The sequence below is a fragment of the Filicampus tigris genome, chromosome 9, assembly GCF_054856515.1.
Source record: "Filicampus tigris isolate MCC_2025a chromosome 9, RoL_Ftig_1.0, whole genome shotgun sequence".
Lineage (NCBI taxonomy): Eukaryota > Metazoa > Chordata > Actinopteri > Syngnathiformes > Syngnathidae > Filicampus > Filicampus tigris.
Window position 1 is genome coordinate 20,378,298 of NC_141225.1, and position 17,253 is coordinate 20,395,550.

The 17,253-nt window shown below is 40.6% G+C and overlaps 1 protein-coding gene across 3 annotated transcripts in view; it reads left to right on the forward strand.

Annotated features, from left to right (window-relative positions):
* The window catches only part of cdh22 (cadherin 22), a 197,201-nt gene that overhangs the window by 37,566 nt on the left and 142,382 nt on the right, over positions 1–17,253 (forward strand). For all 3 annotated transcript variants that reach the window (XM_086040608.1, XM_086040609.1, XM_086040607.1), the window contains one exon: positions 14,527–14,720. The gene's annotated coding sequence lies outside the window, so the exon portion shown is untranslated. The remainder of the gene's footprint in view (positions 1–14,526; positions 14,721–17,253) is intronic.

Genomic DNA, 17,253 nt, shown 5'->3' on the forward strand with positions numbered 1-17,253 from the left:
GGCCAAATGCTAAAATGCAAATACGTGAAAGTTAACTTAACAATGTTGTCTCTACCACAGCCCAACACTACATTTGACTCTAAATTGCTCTCTTTTCCCCAAGTCAGTCTTCAAGTTGGAAGATCACAGAGGAATCGCTTCTGGCAAGGGGTTTGGGGTGTGAGGTTGCGTGGGGTGGGGGGGGTGGCGATCTACTCCCCACTTTCACGCAGCGTGGATTAGAGATTCTCTGTGCTGATGATTGGATGAGCCCGACTCTTATTGGCATCCATCCAGCCATTAAGGTTTAATAAGGCTTTCTCATTAATAGCTGCCTACAGAGTACACTCAACATTGGTGCATTAAACGAGAAAAGAAAAAGGGGGAGTGGAGTGACACTTTCATATGGCTCGGGAGAGAGGGAATACTGATAATGCGGGACACATGTACTCAGAGACGAGATAGACACGTATGGGCAAAAGAAATTCAAACGATAACCAATTAGTCCAATTCAAAAGCAACGTGTTTCAGACTCGCAGTCTAAATATTTGAGCTGAGGGAGCGCAGACACGAGTTTGGGGAGTAAACAAACTTTAAATACGCGTGGGAATGTCATACATGCGCAGGACTTAGATACTGCTCAAAACACCAAATCAAAAGGATTACTTGTGTGCGCCTCACCCTTGAGATATACGGCAACTGCTGAACTCTGGGGAAACACCAGCACGGCCACACGGGTCTCACAGAAAACCTGAACAAAATAGTCTTGTTGATCTTTCCTGGCTTTGTCGCTTTTCCTTTATTATTGGCTCCTTCGTTACTCAATAAAAAACAAAAAAGTAGTTGGCCGAAATGCAAAATGCATGCTTGAAATGAATCCCTTCATGCTGGCTGATGTGAAGTATAGTTAGGAACCGTAATGTCTTACAAAGAGTGTGTAAAAAGGCTTATGTCACGCCAAGAATGACTTTTTTTTTTTAAATAAAATGTATTACTTTTGGATCATGTTGATATCCTGGCAGTCTCCTCTCCTTTGACTTTTCAGTTTCTATGTTTAAAGTTCATGAATCAGTTGGAATCAAAAACCCAAATGTTTCAATTTCCCTGGAACATTAGGACTGGAACTGGAACATTTCCTAAGGCATTCGGATACCTTGTAAGGTACTCAAACATTTCTTTAATTAATAAAAACTGCAAAGAAAGTCACTTACTTTTCTAGATCTCTCCTAATGATACTTTACGCTACAGATTTTTAGTGCATACTGGATTTCAGACCCATCCCCAGACCTCATTCTTTAGGGAGGCGTATGAAATGTATTTATAATATTATTAATAATGAATACTTATACTAAATTATTACTTATAATAAATACTATTATTACCCTACAAACAACACACACACAATTCCTCATGCTGCATCGACAGCCCTTGGCTCCCTGACTGCCACCTGGCTCTTATTTTGGGATTTAATTCTCGGTCACGTCTTGTGAACCCCACCTGCTTTGTCAGCTATTTTTTTCCCCCGCTCCAGCTTTTTGCTAGTGCTTTATTTGCATCCGGTTATTGATTTTTGTGTTTTTGTTGGCTTTAATAAACATCATTGTTATCCCCCCGTGCTCAAGTGCAACTGTCTCCCTTCAGAATAATAGCCCATATGAACCCTTAGACAGAGATAAAACAATGTGTTACAGTGTTATATTCAGAAAAATAAAGGTACATTTACAGTTTCTGGAAGTAATGAAGAATATATTATTCTTTATTGTACTGCACTTCGTTGGATTTTTCAGGTAACTGTACTTTACTTGAATATTTGTCTTTTACTTACTACATTTGAAAAGAGGTATCTGTACTTTCTACTCCGTACTTTGTCAAAATAGGCTTATTTTTTTAATCCTCAGAAGATGATGAGATGACGTAAAAAAAGTACATAGGAGGTAAAACTCACTTTTCTTGGGTTCTAAAAGGTGGAAAAAATGAAAAGTTATCAAAAAGAGTATTGTAATAATTGATAATAATAATAATTGACAGCAAAAAAATATTTTAAAATGAATGCGAGGCAGCTGTTGTGTAACCGCTATGAGTGTACCTGCAAGTACGTGACAAATGATTGCACCCTCGTGAGTATCCGTTTGTTTTTAAACGGGGCCAGTGTTGTTATTTTGGGCCCGAGACAGTAGGTTTTTTTTTCACATACCCAGAGGTGGGCATTCCTCATTGCTTTTGTCCCCCTGTGAGTTCTCGTCCGTTTCAGGCCCGCCCGGCGTCGAGATCTGCCTTACCAGTACCATGCCACACGCAGGGGCCACACTCCTGACGTGGAGCCAAATAAAAAAAACAGTGTTGTCAACCTTTCGGTCCCACAGATGCAATGCCCCAAATAGATTTTTATTTCATCGATCACCATGCTTTGCGTGTGTGTCTGTTGCTTTTATTTGATATGTTTTCTTTATTTGGCGACGTGTCTGTTTGTGTGACATCTGCGTGTGATGTGAAAATTATGTTCTTGACTCCGATTGGATATTGCCGACGAGGCACGGACTGGGGCCATATGGGTCGGCCGGAAATACAGACGGGAACTTAGACGATGCCCCCCTCTGAACATATCATACATACAATATTTATTATGTACTTTTGTCAAGTCATAACAATTGTTTCAGCAAATGTTTTTTTTTTTGGTATTTGCAGACTCCCATTTAAGTAGCTTTAGTGATGGGGAAAATGAAGCTTCAAAATTTGCTTCATGAACCAGTTATTGTCATTTTTGACACCTCTAGAGGGCACTGTTGATTTAAAGAAAGGGGTTTAAGAAATGGCTAGTCAGTGTATTTCCAGCCCCGTGTTGAACAGAGAGTGCCATCTAGAGGGCTCAGTAAACACACCAACGGGTTCATGAATCATCTTGAACCCTCATTTTCCCATCACTAAGTACCCGACAGCAGGGATGCCCAAGTCCGGTCGTCGCCCGACGACCGAACTTGGCCACTCCTGGCATACAAAGTGTGAGTACATTTGCTGCCTCTGCATATTTGTGTGCCACAAGACAATAGTCATGATTTCCTTAAAAGCCTTGCATTTGTTCACTTGATACATAATTGCGGGATCTATTTTAAGACTGGCCCAGTGTGTGGCCAGTGGGTGAATGACAAAGCACTGGCGCTGCCTATTAAATTGTCCCCTCCATCTTGTAGTGAAATGCAGCGCAATGCCAGTACTGCTCCAAACACTCAGGCATCATGTCGCGGCTACAAAGCAGTGTGGTGAAATGTCACACTCATAGTTCAACACAAAAGGACAACATGGTTTCATGCCCTTTTCCCTCCATTCATTCAGCTCGTACATTCATCAGAGCTGTTTTATTCCACAAAAATAAAATATTCATCTGATATTGGTAGTTCACATTAATAATAAGAAATAATAAGAAAAAAACGTTCTGAAGAACGGACAACTCCCAATCATAATCGTGACAGTTCCAAAACTTTTGAAGGTGATTGTATTTAGTGTCAATCAAAGAGGACTGAGAGCTGTAAGACGCCAAGAAAACAGTCAACTGCTTGAATCAAAAACCTACACACATCAAAATGAGTATTTGTGTATAGATTTTTCATTTCACTTCAAAAGTTGTTTTGTGCAGATCCATCAAATAAAGTTCACACAAATAAATTGTTTAAATTCGGGGCTGTAATGTAACAAAATAACACAATGACAAATGGGTGAATATTTTTGCAACGCATATTGTCTCCTGTTATTTCAATAAGACCATAATAAACAAATGTTCAGTAGTTAATAACTACCCACTAATATTGGATACATTCAGGTGCTTTGTCCTCTTTGCAACACATTTTAATTACTTTTTTGGGGGGTTCTTATTTTCTTTTTCTATAATACTCTGTGCTACTGCTTTATTTCACTTTAGCATAACTAAAAAAAAAAGGCATTTTGATAGTAATTAAATAGATATATGTACTGATAATATCCTTGAAAAAGCTAAGAAAAGTGAACATTCTATTCAAACTTATAATGATATCATCTCCAATATACTGCATTTTGATGGGCTTTATTCTCAGCTTGATCTTCTTTCAAATATTACTATGTTCATGGCCGGGTATAAGGATTGGGTTGTCATAGTTGTAATCATAGCAAAGTTTGTGAAAAAGTGATCAAATACAATAACGCATTCAAAGATATCTTTTGCCACCCGGTGACGGGCCCTCAATCGATAGTTTCGTCTCTCCCAGTTCCAGCCGAGCGAGCGTGGCTGTGGCATACTATGAGGCTATTACAAAAGCAAATCAGTCAGCAGAATTATTTTCTTTAAGAATATGAGTCTGGCTGAAGGGGAATTAATAACGCTTGCAGGCCGACGAGCTGGTGGATTTTCATCATTTTTTTTTTCAATGTGTCGGCTGAAATCCGTGCAGTTTTAATGACGACTCGCTGTTTTTACACTGCACCGTTTTGTTATAGATTGTGAAAGTGAATCCAAATAAATGTGAGCGTTGGCTAAAAGCCTTTTTTTTTTGCAGCACGACATTAATCTTTGTGTCATTCCAGTATCATGTGTGCGTATATGGTGGAGACCATTTATATGCTTGATCAAGATCGTCTTGATCTTGCCGCCACAGCCCTCAAGACTTTAGAAAGTACAGTACTAATCAAACACTAGAGATGTGAAAGGACATGAAAAAACTGTGATCTCTTTCTGGCACATGCGGTGTGTGCTGCAAGTGACCATTAAGTTGTATAAAATATCTGCCTTTGAAAAGATTTAAAATTTCAAAGAAGCCACATCCACTAATTGCGAAGTCAAGCAGTCATAGTGCATTTTAGAGTTATTTATTCAGGAAGTAGTATTTTTTTTTTTGCTCGTGGCTTCCACCTACAGTTAAGATGTTTTACATTTTGCTGTGATTCGTTTTGAGTTTTATTTTTTAAAGGAAGTTAGTTTTAATAAATGTTCCGAACGGGTTTGTTAGTTTTTGAGTTTGATTTCCCCAAAATGCTTAATTTTATTTTAGTTTTTATTAGTTTTAGTAATAGTTTTATATTTTTATTTTTATTTTAGTGTATTTCTTGTGTGCAAGATAGAAAAAAAAAAATACACCGCTAAGTATTTTGAGGATAAAAACTCCAAATGTTTCAAGTATTTTTTAATTTCAATTTTAGTTTCCATTGCTTTCGTTTGTCAACCATAATAACCTTGGTGCAGTGGAACACTTGGCTTGGGTTGTAGAGGCTGCCACTGCCATCTGTGCGATTCAGTCCACTCACGCATTCTCCACTGATTCCAATTTATCGCCGTTGAGGGCGGGGAGTTGATAAGAATGCAACGCCACGCTCTTGCCGAAGGCGGAAAAAGGAGCACTTATATGTGCAGCTTCACTGAGCCTCCGCTGCCGAGTCATGCAAAAATAAACCCTAAAATGAGCAGAGGTGGCAAAAGTACTCACTGTGCATGGATAGTTGTGGAAAAAATGCTCAGGTATAAGTACCAATTTAACTCTTTTACTTAAATGCCCTATAAAATCAATTCAGAAATGTGTTTCTAAATGTATTACGTATGTCTGAAGATGATGTGTCAAGACTGAGAAGTATGTAGTATCCCTACTCAGTTGTGGATATATAAATAGATATATGTAGTGATGAAACTTCTCCATTGGGCACAAAGACACCTAAAAAAGTATAGAAACTGATTACAGTATTTGTACTTCTTTCTTTTCTAATTGTTGGTCTGCCTGATCCCAGTCATCTAAAGAAGCAAGATGTATTGACTGCATTTACTTACACTACACGCATTCCCTATTGATCTGTCCCCAATCTTGCCCAGTCAGCATTGCGAATCACCTCCATCAACATTAATGCCATAACATGCCAGTTTTAGAGAGGGGCCCTTAATGGCGCTACAAATGACTTTAATAACACACGTGTCTTACAATTACGCCATACGTAATCTGCTAACAGCCCCACTTGCATATACAAATACTTGCACATGTGCTTGCGTGCTTTGTGCTAAAGTGTTTATCAAGTGCTTATTATTTTGTTAGACATGAATTTCATACGGACCAAAAAAATTTAAAAAAAAAAGAGGCTACTGGCATCGCTTTGCTTTCTTTGAAGTCCATTTTCTTTTCTTAAATGCGTTATGGAGCCGAGCCTGGGCTTAAAGCCCTCCGAAAATCAAATTAATCACTATGTTGAGAGAATTACAGTTAACAACGAAGCCAATAGAGGTGAGCCGTGTCTGTAATTGCTGTATAATACTGAAGCATGACGCGTCGCTGGTGAGATGTGAAAAGCGCCTCGCCATCACTTTATGCACCCCCTCCATCTCCTGTGCGATTTCATGCAAATGTGGTGGGGGGGTGGGGGGGAAGTAATGGCTCAGTTTGTGTAATGACATTTTATGCGACTTTTTTACATCCAAGATAGGATCTGGCCACTACCCTTGGGGCCTTAAGCACCACATGCGTTCTCAAAGGTAAGAAATCTAATATGGTATGCAAGTAGTTGATGTTCCTGCAGGTATTATTACACATACTGTAGCTTGTATTGATAGTTTCCATAAACATCACAGAAATGTGACTTTGTCTTTAGAATATCTCAGTTTTATTTGAAAGGATGTTCCAAAAAGTATCTTTTTAATCATTTATAGAACTCCAGGACACTGTGCAAGTTTTATTGATGAGTTTTCTGAATTATTATCAGTTGTCTCTCCTGACTTCAACCATTTTATCTCAACTAGGGATTTTAACATTCACATTGACAATGTGAAGGATGGTAATGCCAAAGAATTTTCTTCTATATTGGACATCTTTGGTTTGTCTCAGCATGTTAAAAAACCGACTCAGTCAACCCGAAAAAGTTTACAATAATATATTCTATGTGCCTCCACTCATCAAAACACGGCATTCTGGTTAATATTGCGTTGGTGAAATATGAGTTAAGCGGTAAAATGCACCCATTTTTGTCCATGTCAAGGGGCGTCAGCAAGTGCCAGTGACAAAATGGCCGCCCCCTAAGATGTCTAAAAAAGAGTGGATTCTGCATTTTAACTCATATTCCACAAACACAATATTAATCAGAATGCCGTGTTTAGACTACTGGAGGCTCATAGAACATATTTTTAAAGACATTTTGGGGGGTTAAGTTCCGCTCTAAGTCTAATAAGTCAATATTTTTGTACACAATACTTACCTACCTGCCTAACTATGTTGTGAATACGTTTACCACCACTGATATGTACCTACTGTGTTTCTTGAAAAACAGGTTGAAACCCATGCTCTACATGCATACAGTATTGTCCAGTTCTGATAAAACTGCATCCACTCAATATCCATCTATGCTTATCCCCCCCATCGTTTCACGTGTTAACAAGCTCACTCTTAACGTTCTTGTGTGTCATATTGCTGGTGGCCGATAGATCAGCCTGCTTATTGGAATTGGACTCCAAATGAAAGTAATTACAGCCACCCATCAGGAGGAAAGTCTCAAGCGTTGCCAACGTGTCGCTGCTGACATGTCTGCAGTATATCGGTTGAGTCAGTGCGGTGCATTATTTTTAATAAAAACCGCTCCATCTCCCCTTCAGTCAATCCATCACGGTTTGCCCGCTTCTGTCAGAGCGTGGCGTGGCGGCAAACTTGGGAGTGACTGATTGCCGTCTGAGGTGCGTCAAGGTGGAGAGCGCCAGGGTGCTTGTCAATCCCGCTTTCTTTGTGACCTTGCATCCAAACTGAGGTGCACATGGATGCATGGCATCGACTGTGAGGTCAGATGGGAGCGTTTTCAGCTGCTGCACCGCTATTTGAGGGGGCGGGGGGGGGGGATTATGGCTCCAAAGTTAAAATACATCTCACTCAATCTGTTGCCTATGTTTCACATTCTTGCACACACTGAAAAGAATGTCAGTGCTGTTTTTGAGCATTGGCTGATCCTATTTAAATTACTGACATAACTGCCTGAATAGAAAACTATAATTCAGGGTCAAGATGATGTGCTGGGTGAGCTCTACTTCTGTTAGGACCGACACAGCAGTGATTCAGCAACCAAAAATCCCTGACCTTGTGCTATTGAATGGTGAGCTTACAGATATGCCAAAAAACTAAACAAACAAAGAAAAAAAAACTTCCATTTTACACCGCTGCACACCATCAGAATTACACAGTCGCTCAAAACATGTTAACTTCAGCTTCTCTTATCAAATCATCACATTTAAATAATTACTGAACGACTTTAACCAACCCTCCATTCCAGTCCTCTGTTGCAAAATAAGCAGGTAAACCATCAATCAATCAACCAAACCTTTATTTATCAATTTTCATTCTTAAAAAAAGCTAAACAAAGTGCCCCAAACAACAGATGACAAAAGACACAAACAAATATGCCTCTGCAGTCGAACGATCCTGCCCCAGGCAGGCTGAGGAGTCAGGACCCCTCGCCCACCCCCACAAGAAGGCCGACTTCGTAGTCAGAGCCCATCACAGCTCTGTCAGCCGACTGCCCCCCGGTGAGCGAACACGGTCAAAAGAAAGAGATAAAACAGATCTTGAGCCTCCTTTTGAACATATCAACACTGCGGACTGCCTTTGAGAGTTCCTCTACTTGGCGGTTCCACAGAAAAGGGCTGTAAACTTGGAATATCACTTCACCGTGGATCTGTCTGCACTCCGCGTCTTACTAAAAAGTAGTGATGGGGAAAATGAAGCTTCACGAAGCATTTGTGATATTTTTGACTCCTCTAGGTGGTGCTCTTGGTTTATAGATAAAGGCTAGTTCAATGGAAATGTATTCGATTTCCATGGCATCTTCGAACCAAGAGTGACATCAAGAGGAGTCACAAGCGCTTCATGAAGCTTCAGTTGTACATCATTAATTTAATGAACACCGAAAGAAAAAATGGTGTGTTGAATTTACTCAATTTTATGTTGTCAAGTAGCTGCGCATGATAGAATCATCTGGGTATAGATGCGTTTTTTTAAGTAGATGTGTAGTCTGCTTAAAAATGTATCTGGATCCAGATTATTTCATTCCACGCAACCATTTGATGAAATAAAATGGAGTAAATTCAACACAGCCTTTTTTTACAGTGTACTTAAGGACCCGAGAGGCTGCAAGCGTTGATATGGTAAATTAATACTGCTTGATGAGAGGGACACAGAAAATTAAGGCTTTTATAAATGTGTAAAAGAATCTTAAAATCAACCCACAAACAAACAGGGAGCCACTGCAGGGCCTCTAAAACCAAGGAAGATCAATAAGAGATTTGCGGTAAGCAGTACGACTGGAGATAAAGCGTGCATTAGCACGTCTGTCTGTTCTCACGAGAGATGCATTAGAGGACAAGAAGGATGGATGTGTTGATGGATTTACTGCATGGTGAAGCCCAATCTGATCCATTGTTGAATGGTTGATGCAGCGAAAAAGATTTTTGGTTGAATTTACTGAATTTTATTTCATCAAGAGGTTGCACGAAATAAAATCATCTGGATCCAGATACATTTTATAAGTTAGATGTGTAGTCTACTATACATCCACTACCGTCTAGTGGTTTTGTGCAACCACTAGACAAAATAAAATTGAGTAAATTCAACACACCATTTTTTTCCAGTGTGGATGGTCGGGTTGATTGTTTTTTGCTAGGGTTGGAAAGGTTCATAAAATCCACGACTCAGATGAAGATTTTGCACTCACAATTATTTCAGTTTTGTTCTGTATACAATGTCAAAAATCAATTATGTCTTGTGCAGTGAGGTTCAAAGTGAAAGAATGAGGCTGTCTGACATTTGACACGTTGACTGTGACAGTCTGATGTCAAAAGTAGGTAAGATTCTGGCTGAATGAGAGGAGACATTTTTAGTTCCAGCGTGTTTTTGACTCATGTTTGGCAAAGAAAGTTATCTTCAACTCTTAGCTGTCACTAAAATGCAGCTGAATATTTTGCGCACATTGGGCACAAAAAGTGTCGTGTTAAATATAAAAATAATGGTGATGGATATAAGGGTGGACAAAATGGACGTATGAATGGGAATCAGATGGACTTGTGTTGGTTTCGTGGTTTATATGTTTAATCCAACAACTAAATGCTGTCCTTTTGATATTTTTAACCATCCATCCATCCATTTTCTATACGGCTTACCCTCACTAGCCTACAAATGAGATCTCCGAATAGTGCTGAAATGCATTCATGTAGTATGTTATAAGAAAATTAAATTTCCAAAGTTTGACCAAATGACATTATATCCAATGAGGGAACTTTTACTTCACATCTCTCATTTATGTTATGCCATGTTTTTTTCTTCTCCTTTTTTTTCTCAGCATCTTCACAAGATCCTCTGATCTCTTCTCGCTAGGAGACCAGACATAGTTTTCGATCCAGGATGTTGTAATGAATGAATAGATGTGCGGCGGCAGGGAGTCTGCGCGTAGTTTCAACTGACAGCTCGTCTTTGAAGGAGATTGCAAGCGCCTTGAAAGAAGAAACCATCACATCAGTGGAGATTATCAAGTCGCGGCACTTTGCATCCCCTGCTGGGGGACTGTGATCCAGCTCAAGGCTACGGGACTCTCGTGATATCTGAAAACTTTTTATTTTTTTGCCGCGTGTTGCACCGATCTGAACGCGCTGATTCTGCAAGACCGAAAACACTTCAGAAAGTAAAACACTACAGAAAGTGGCAGGGACAGTTTGGCGAGGTTGATTGGTTTTATTGATGAATGTCTGCTGGTCTCGCCCGAAAGCTTCTTTACGGGAACTTTTGAGGCCATGCCAACCATTCATCAAAAAAAAGATTTTCACATTAGCGTTGTCCATCTGGTAGAAATATCTGCTTCTGAATAGACCTCAATTTCCTACTAGAAGTTCTTCGAAGTACAAGGCAAGATGTTTGCCCCAAATTACTGGTTCCAACCAAAATGGCCAACGTCCTGGTCATCTTTGGTTCTTGAGACTTTTTCATGTATCCTATTATGATAGCCACCCAATTTTGTTTCAATAAATAAAACAGGTCTGCCTCCTGAGTGATTTTCCCAATGTTGCATTAAGGACCCCCAAAATACAGCTTCACCTGGATACACGTGGTTACAAAATTTGGTGAATTTTCAGGAATCTTCAGGCCCCCCAAATGTAACAAATCAATCAAAAAGCAAAACAATGCATACTTAACTCCCACAAGCTGGCAGCTGCGAGCGAGGTGCATTTTGACCATTTTAAGTGTAATGTTTTTGAGTTAAAATTTGAGACTATGAACGGCACTTTAATAAAGTATGTTAATAAAGACCATCACTTCTGAACAAAACATAAAAAGCGGACCTTGAGATTGTGTGGTGTTAGTGAAGGGCTAACACTTCTAAACTGATGGCGATTGAAGCTCAATGTTGCTTCACAATCTTCTTGTGCCTCAGTGAGCAATTTTCTGTGGAAATGACTTCAATTGCATATTGTCAATGTTGCTTGAATGCCATGTATTGACTTGATGATTTTCAGGTAATTCTTTGTTACTGGCGCAAACCTTGCTGTTCAAGGAAGGAAACTGTCAGTTTGACGACTAAACTATAATGTTTTCTGTCCATGCCATTTGATGTTTGAGAAGCATTTTCTGGTAGTCAGGCTGGAAAGCAGCAGCTATCTGTAGCTTCTGCTATCAGTTCAGCTTGGACTTGCCTGCTTGCCTGATTTAGCTTCTGACGTTAAAGCATGGCTGTTTGCAAATGAGACGTCTTCCTGGCTGATTTAAGATCAGAATCTTTATGGTTTAAACTCGCCAGGGCTGGCTGTGCTTAGCGATTGCGGGCACCAAGCCACAAAACTGCCGTTGTCATTACAGAGCAATTACAGCACCTTTTGACTGTTGTTTTAGGCTACAATCCTCTCTTTGTGCTCTTTATGAAATGCCCTGAGATGCCACAAGGCGACTCCAAAGGCTTGCCTAATGGGAAAGTGAAACAGTAATTGGTCCAAGGAACTATGTTGAATCTCGACTGAGAGGCAAGGGGGAGGGGCTAAGAGGCATATTCTCCTAGGTGCTTCAGTCAGAAAAGTTTTGCCGCTACGTGTGAGCATAAATTAGTGATATAGGCTAGCTAGGCTACAAAATAACTTGCGGACACAATCAGTTTCCGACAAGTCCTATAGGAACAGAATTTTCTTCCTGTTACCAAAATGTTTGTTAACACTAATCTGTGCATCCAACAACACTGCAGCTCTGCTTTATTTGGGCCTTGATCTGACAGTAATTCTGCGTATTCTGGGTTTCACTTCCGAAGAAAGAAAATAACATATCTTTGCCAAGGTAAGTGAAACCCGCTATGACGCCGGCATTCTTTAAAGTCATTTGAACGGCTAGCTTAAAAACACGTTTTCTGACTTGGGTGACTCCAGTTGTACAGCGGTAACTTCATTTATGAGTACTTCAGCTTACACGTTTTTAATTTGCTGCTGCTCAGTTGTTGTTGACTTAAAAATTAATTTCAGACACAAAGTGATGACAGCAAATGTCACAACATCAGATCACCATCAGCTCTCGGTTAGCTTGCAGAGAAAGTCAAGGTATCTGTTGTGTTTATCTCATTAATTATCCGTTTATTCTGTACAATGTTGTTGTTATGCTAATTGAAGATCATATTGCAATTTTTTAGGGCACCACCTTGAACTAGATAAGTGGTATTGAAAATGGATGGATGGATGTACACAAAACTAAAGTAATTTCTCCCCTTTGAAAATTCTATTGCTACATCACTGTTTTTTGCAGCTTTCAACCTTCTGACTGAAGCATCAGAGAGATGCTGGTGATGGCACTGCACAAACTACTCTGCCTTTTGTGTCGCTCTCACCTTCCAACACATTGGCCTCACGCACGCACACACACTCTGATTAGCAGTGGATCCACTTCAAAGTGGCAGGCACACTCGACACTCTCACCTTCTCCCACACTCAAAGAAAAAAAAGAATCATGTGGAAAGCTTCAATAATGCACGGTCCAGTTTGCTCATACATGTGTTGCTCAACCAACATTGTGGTATTCGCTGCACACTTGTCCATGCTACTTTTAAACATGACCGTGCCTGCTCACTCGAAGATTTTTACATTTAACCTAAAAAAAGACAAAATTAGAAATGACATTTCTCCTTTTGAAATGATTCAAATCAAACTTGAAGTGAAGGCACAAAAAAAATTATGCATTGCGCAATCTCGTCCATCTGAGAATGTGTAGGAGTACACAAAGACGTGATTTAAAGCATAATAACATGCCTACATATTATCCTGTAATGTGTCAAACGCTTCCGGGACATCTGGGGTGCCACATAAAATATATTGGTACAATTTATGGACTATTTATTGATTACGAATATATATTTGTTCATCTTTCTATGTCAGCAACTTATAGTGACAGGCAGGGCAATTCAATTTGCTTCCAATAGATGGCAGAATGTACAATGAATACAATGAGTATTTTTTCCTCTGTACTATGTACAGGCCGAAATGAGTGTTCCTCATATTTTTTATGTAGATGTAGGTTGGTGTGTATACACATGTGTATATACACATGTTACTGCGTATATCTACATAGGTTTGATTCTAAATGTTTGCCGTCAATGTTATACATTAATGGCCACATTATGCCGCCGCCCCTGTGTGACCTATATCTTTGCTACTGTAACAATGAAAATTTCCCCACTGTGGGATCAATAAAGGCATTCTTATTCTTATTATTCTTATTCTTATGAACCTGAGTATCCACCTGTTGCCATTCACAACAATAAGTTATAGCTTCCTGTGAGTATATCAACTTCAATCCTGCAGATCCTTTCAAAATCTAAAAACAAGGCCTTGATTGAAATTAAAATGTCTTAAAACAATCTTTCAAATGGATTTTATGATTGTGAGTAGTATCAAATCTAAAATATAAAATCTTTAAAAAAATACTTAATGACGATCGTGGTAACTTCACATGCAATCATGATAGTGAAACCAACAGAACACTGATGTGCTTAGAGTTGGGACACGCAAGATCAGATGCACATCATTTACTACTTGGGACAAAAGGAACTTTAGGAGGTTGGTCTTGAATTGTATTTAAAATGGAATTAAAGAGCCTTGAATTTAACCTGCCATAAATTGTATGAACCCTGGAGTACATTATGACTCATGAAATGATAACTCTATTTTTTTTCCCTTTTCTCAATTTTCCAACTATTTGTGACATTTTTGTTTTGGTGGTGTCCTGTGACATTTTTCGAAGGTAAAATGGGTGGCTTGGCTCAATAAAGGTTAGAAGACACCGCTGTGTGACACTGTACGTGTATAGGTGATGCTAAAAAAATGGATGTGCAATGGTTACAAAAATAAAGATCTCTCTCTCTCTCTCTCTCTCTCTCTCTCTCTCTCTCTCTCTCTCTCTCTCTCTCTCTCTCTCTCTCTCTCTCTCTCTCTCTCTCTCTCTGTCTCTCTGTCTCTCTGTCTCTCTGTCTCTCTGTCTCTCTGTCTCTCTGTCTCTCTCTCTCTCTCTCTCTCTCTCTCTCTCCTCTTTTGTACCTTCCCTCCATCACCACCAGGGGCTTTTCTCTATAATCTCTCTGCGCCGAGAGCGACTTGCCTCGTCCTGCGCCAGACGCGCGGCGTGGATGCAAAGACAGGAGTGGACGCACGCGGGGGTCTCTGAAGACCACCAGCACACGGGATATCGTACACATTTGCCATCTCCTTGCAGAAGAGGGACACACAGTCTCGATCCGAGTCGGACGCAAAGGTAAGCAAGCACTTTGGGATGCGTGCGTGCGTAAGGACGATTTGGTGTGCGCGTTTGCGTGAGGGAGGCGCGTGGAACATGTTCGGAACTTGTTGCCACTTGGATTCAATTGCAGCTTGTGTGCGTTGAGATTTTTGCGAAGTGAGACTTAGTGTAAAGGATGATAGAAATACACGCCCGGCTACACAACTCTCACCCTTGCACTTAAAGGCTGCACGAAGCTCCTGTCTTCTCTGTCTGCTTCACGCACCGTGAAGAGCTCAAGTGTGTGTTGCTGCCACTTGATGCGCCAAACAGGATGCGTTTTGCTCGGGAAACTTGGACGCTCGCCACCATGCTCTACTCCTACTACAGCAGTCGAAAGCCGCGCAACAAATAGCGACAGACTGGAAAAGTCCGCGCATTAGCGTGCAACTGGCTGCTGTTTCATCAAAAATCGCCCTTGCGGAAAATGAACAGGAAAGCAAAGCTGTCACGTTGCTGCGCTGCGTGCTGTGCTCGCATTAGCAACCGCAATTAGTCACATGTTGCAAGTTAATGCGCATCTAATGTCATGTTTGATTAGGATGCGAAGTATTTTGGCAGCAGTCGTGACTGGTTCTCTTCGGATTTCCACATTTTGCATGTAGTAGCTCCCGTTAGTTGGGTTTCTTTCTGTGCTGGATGACATATACACTATACTCATTCCAGTGGGTGACTCTATTCTTTTGATGGTTATGACTTGTGACCTTGGCAGAGGTTACAAATGTTCAAGTACTCCATTGAGGTGTATGCACTCTTGAAGGGGTCATACGTGCACTATAGAGTAGCGTGTGTCTGTGTGTGTGTGTGCATGTGTTCTCTACTTGAACTGAGCTAAGTGCTGTTAAGGGAAAAAAAAGTGAGAGAAATGTCCCCATATGGAGCCGATCGATGGCTCTAACTCTCCAATTAGGTGTGGGAATCCGTCAAAGAAGCCTGGACCTCAGTGGTGGAAGATCGTGACCTTTTATTGAACCTTGGTTCACTGGGTACTTGGCAAGTTAGACTCAGCAAAAATATTATATATATATATATATATATATATATATATATATATATATATATATATATATATATATATATATATATATATATATATATATATATATATATGTTATTATTAACATATTTATGTTGGTGGCTGTTGTTACATGTCTAAGTCTCCTCACCTAGTACTTGTGGTGTTTTGTATGATTTTCTACTAAATATTGAAGGTCACTCTGCATGGGGATGAGGGTACAAACTGCCATGAAAGCATCTAAAATAAGTGGAAATGTTGGTGTAACAGTTGCTATTGTTTGAATGCATTGTCAGCTTTATGGTCTGATAGTCTGCTAACTTTGTGATCTTATTGGTGTGGCATTTTTCTGACATTCTTGTAAAGGTCTGCATAAAGGCGTAGTTTCAGCTAAGAGAAATAAATGCACTTTCTAACTGAATACGATGGTTTAAGCAGTGTGTACATTATAAGGAGGCCATGGAGCAGTAACCCAGATAGCAAAAAGGGCCGATTATAATTTGTTGCAAAAAAAAAAAAAACAAATCCCGCAAGATGCTGCCAATTCCGAGACAGGCAGTTTTCACACTTGCCCACAAATCGAAGACACATGCAGCAGGAATCTCACTTTCCTATAGCACTTATGATATTATTAAGATACGACTCGTCCACAAGTTTAATTCAATGTACTTTGCGAGTCTGCACACAGCAAGTCGACAGATTTATGTCCTCGCTAGTAATACAGGCAGACGCGGCTCTCCCGAGAGAGGGAGGGAGGGAAAAAAAATCATTTAAAGCAGCCCACAGTTGTGAAGACATTGATTACCGTTTACCAAGCTGCATCATCAATGCCGCCTTAAAGGAGAGGTGGTTGGGGGGATAGAGCGAAAGAGAGCGAGGAGGTGACCGATAGACGACAGTGGCGTGGCAATAAAGATGACGGACACAGCGGTAAACCGGGTGGGACCCCGCAAGAACCCCCCCAACACACCCACCCATTTAAGCTTGCTAATTGATCCGGCGGACTGGCGCTTGGCCAGTTCGCACTCGGGGGAGCTTAGAGTACTCACACGCAGTCTTCACATGGCTTGTGGACGGTCAGCCCTCAGTCACTTCATTAGCCCCCCAACAGCCTCCCTCAGGGCACCCACTGCGTCAGCCCTATTAACTCTGCAGCCCTGGGATGGAATCGTTCGTGAGGGGCGGGGGAAGATGGACAGCTGACGGCTGCCCACCGGCGCCACGGTCGGTGTGCCGCCATTGATTGCAAGAGTCAAGTGGCAGGTGATTCTTGAGCCTCTTCTACGCTGCTCTGTACAGTATAAACGGAGCTGGCATAGAATCGGGGGATGAAGTCCATCCGATTTTCGATAGCTTGTCCTTATGAGGGTCATGGGTGAGCTGGAGTTTATCTCAGGATGGATGGATTGGTCACTAGTCAATCGCAGGACATCTATAGGCCATTCACACTCACACAAAAGCATAAAATGTAAAATGAGACAAGAATTATGAGGA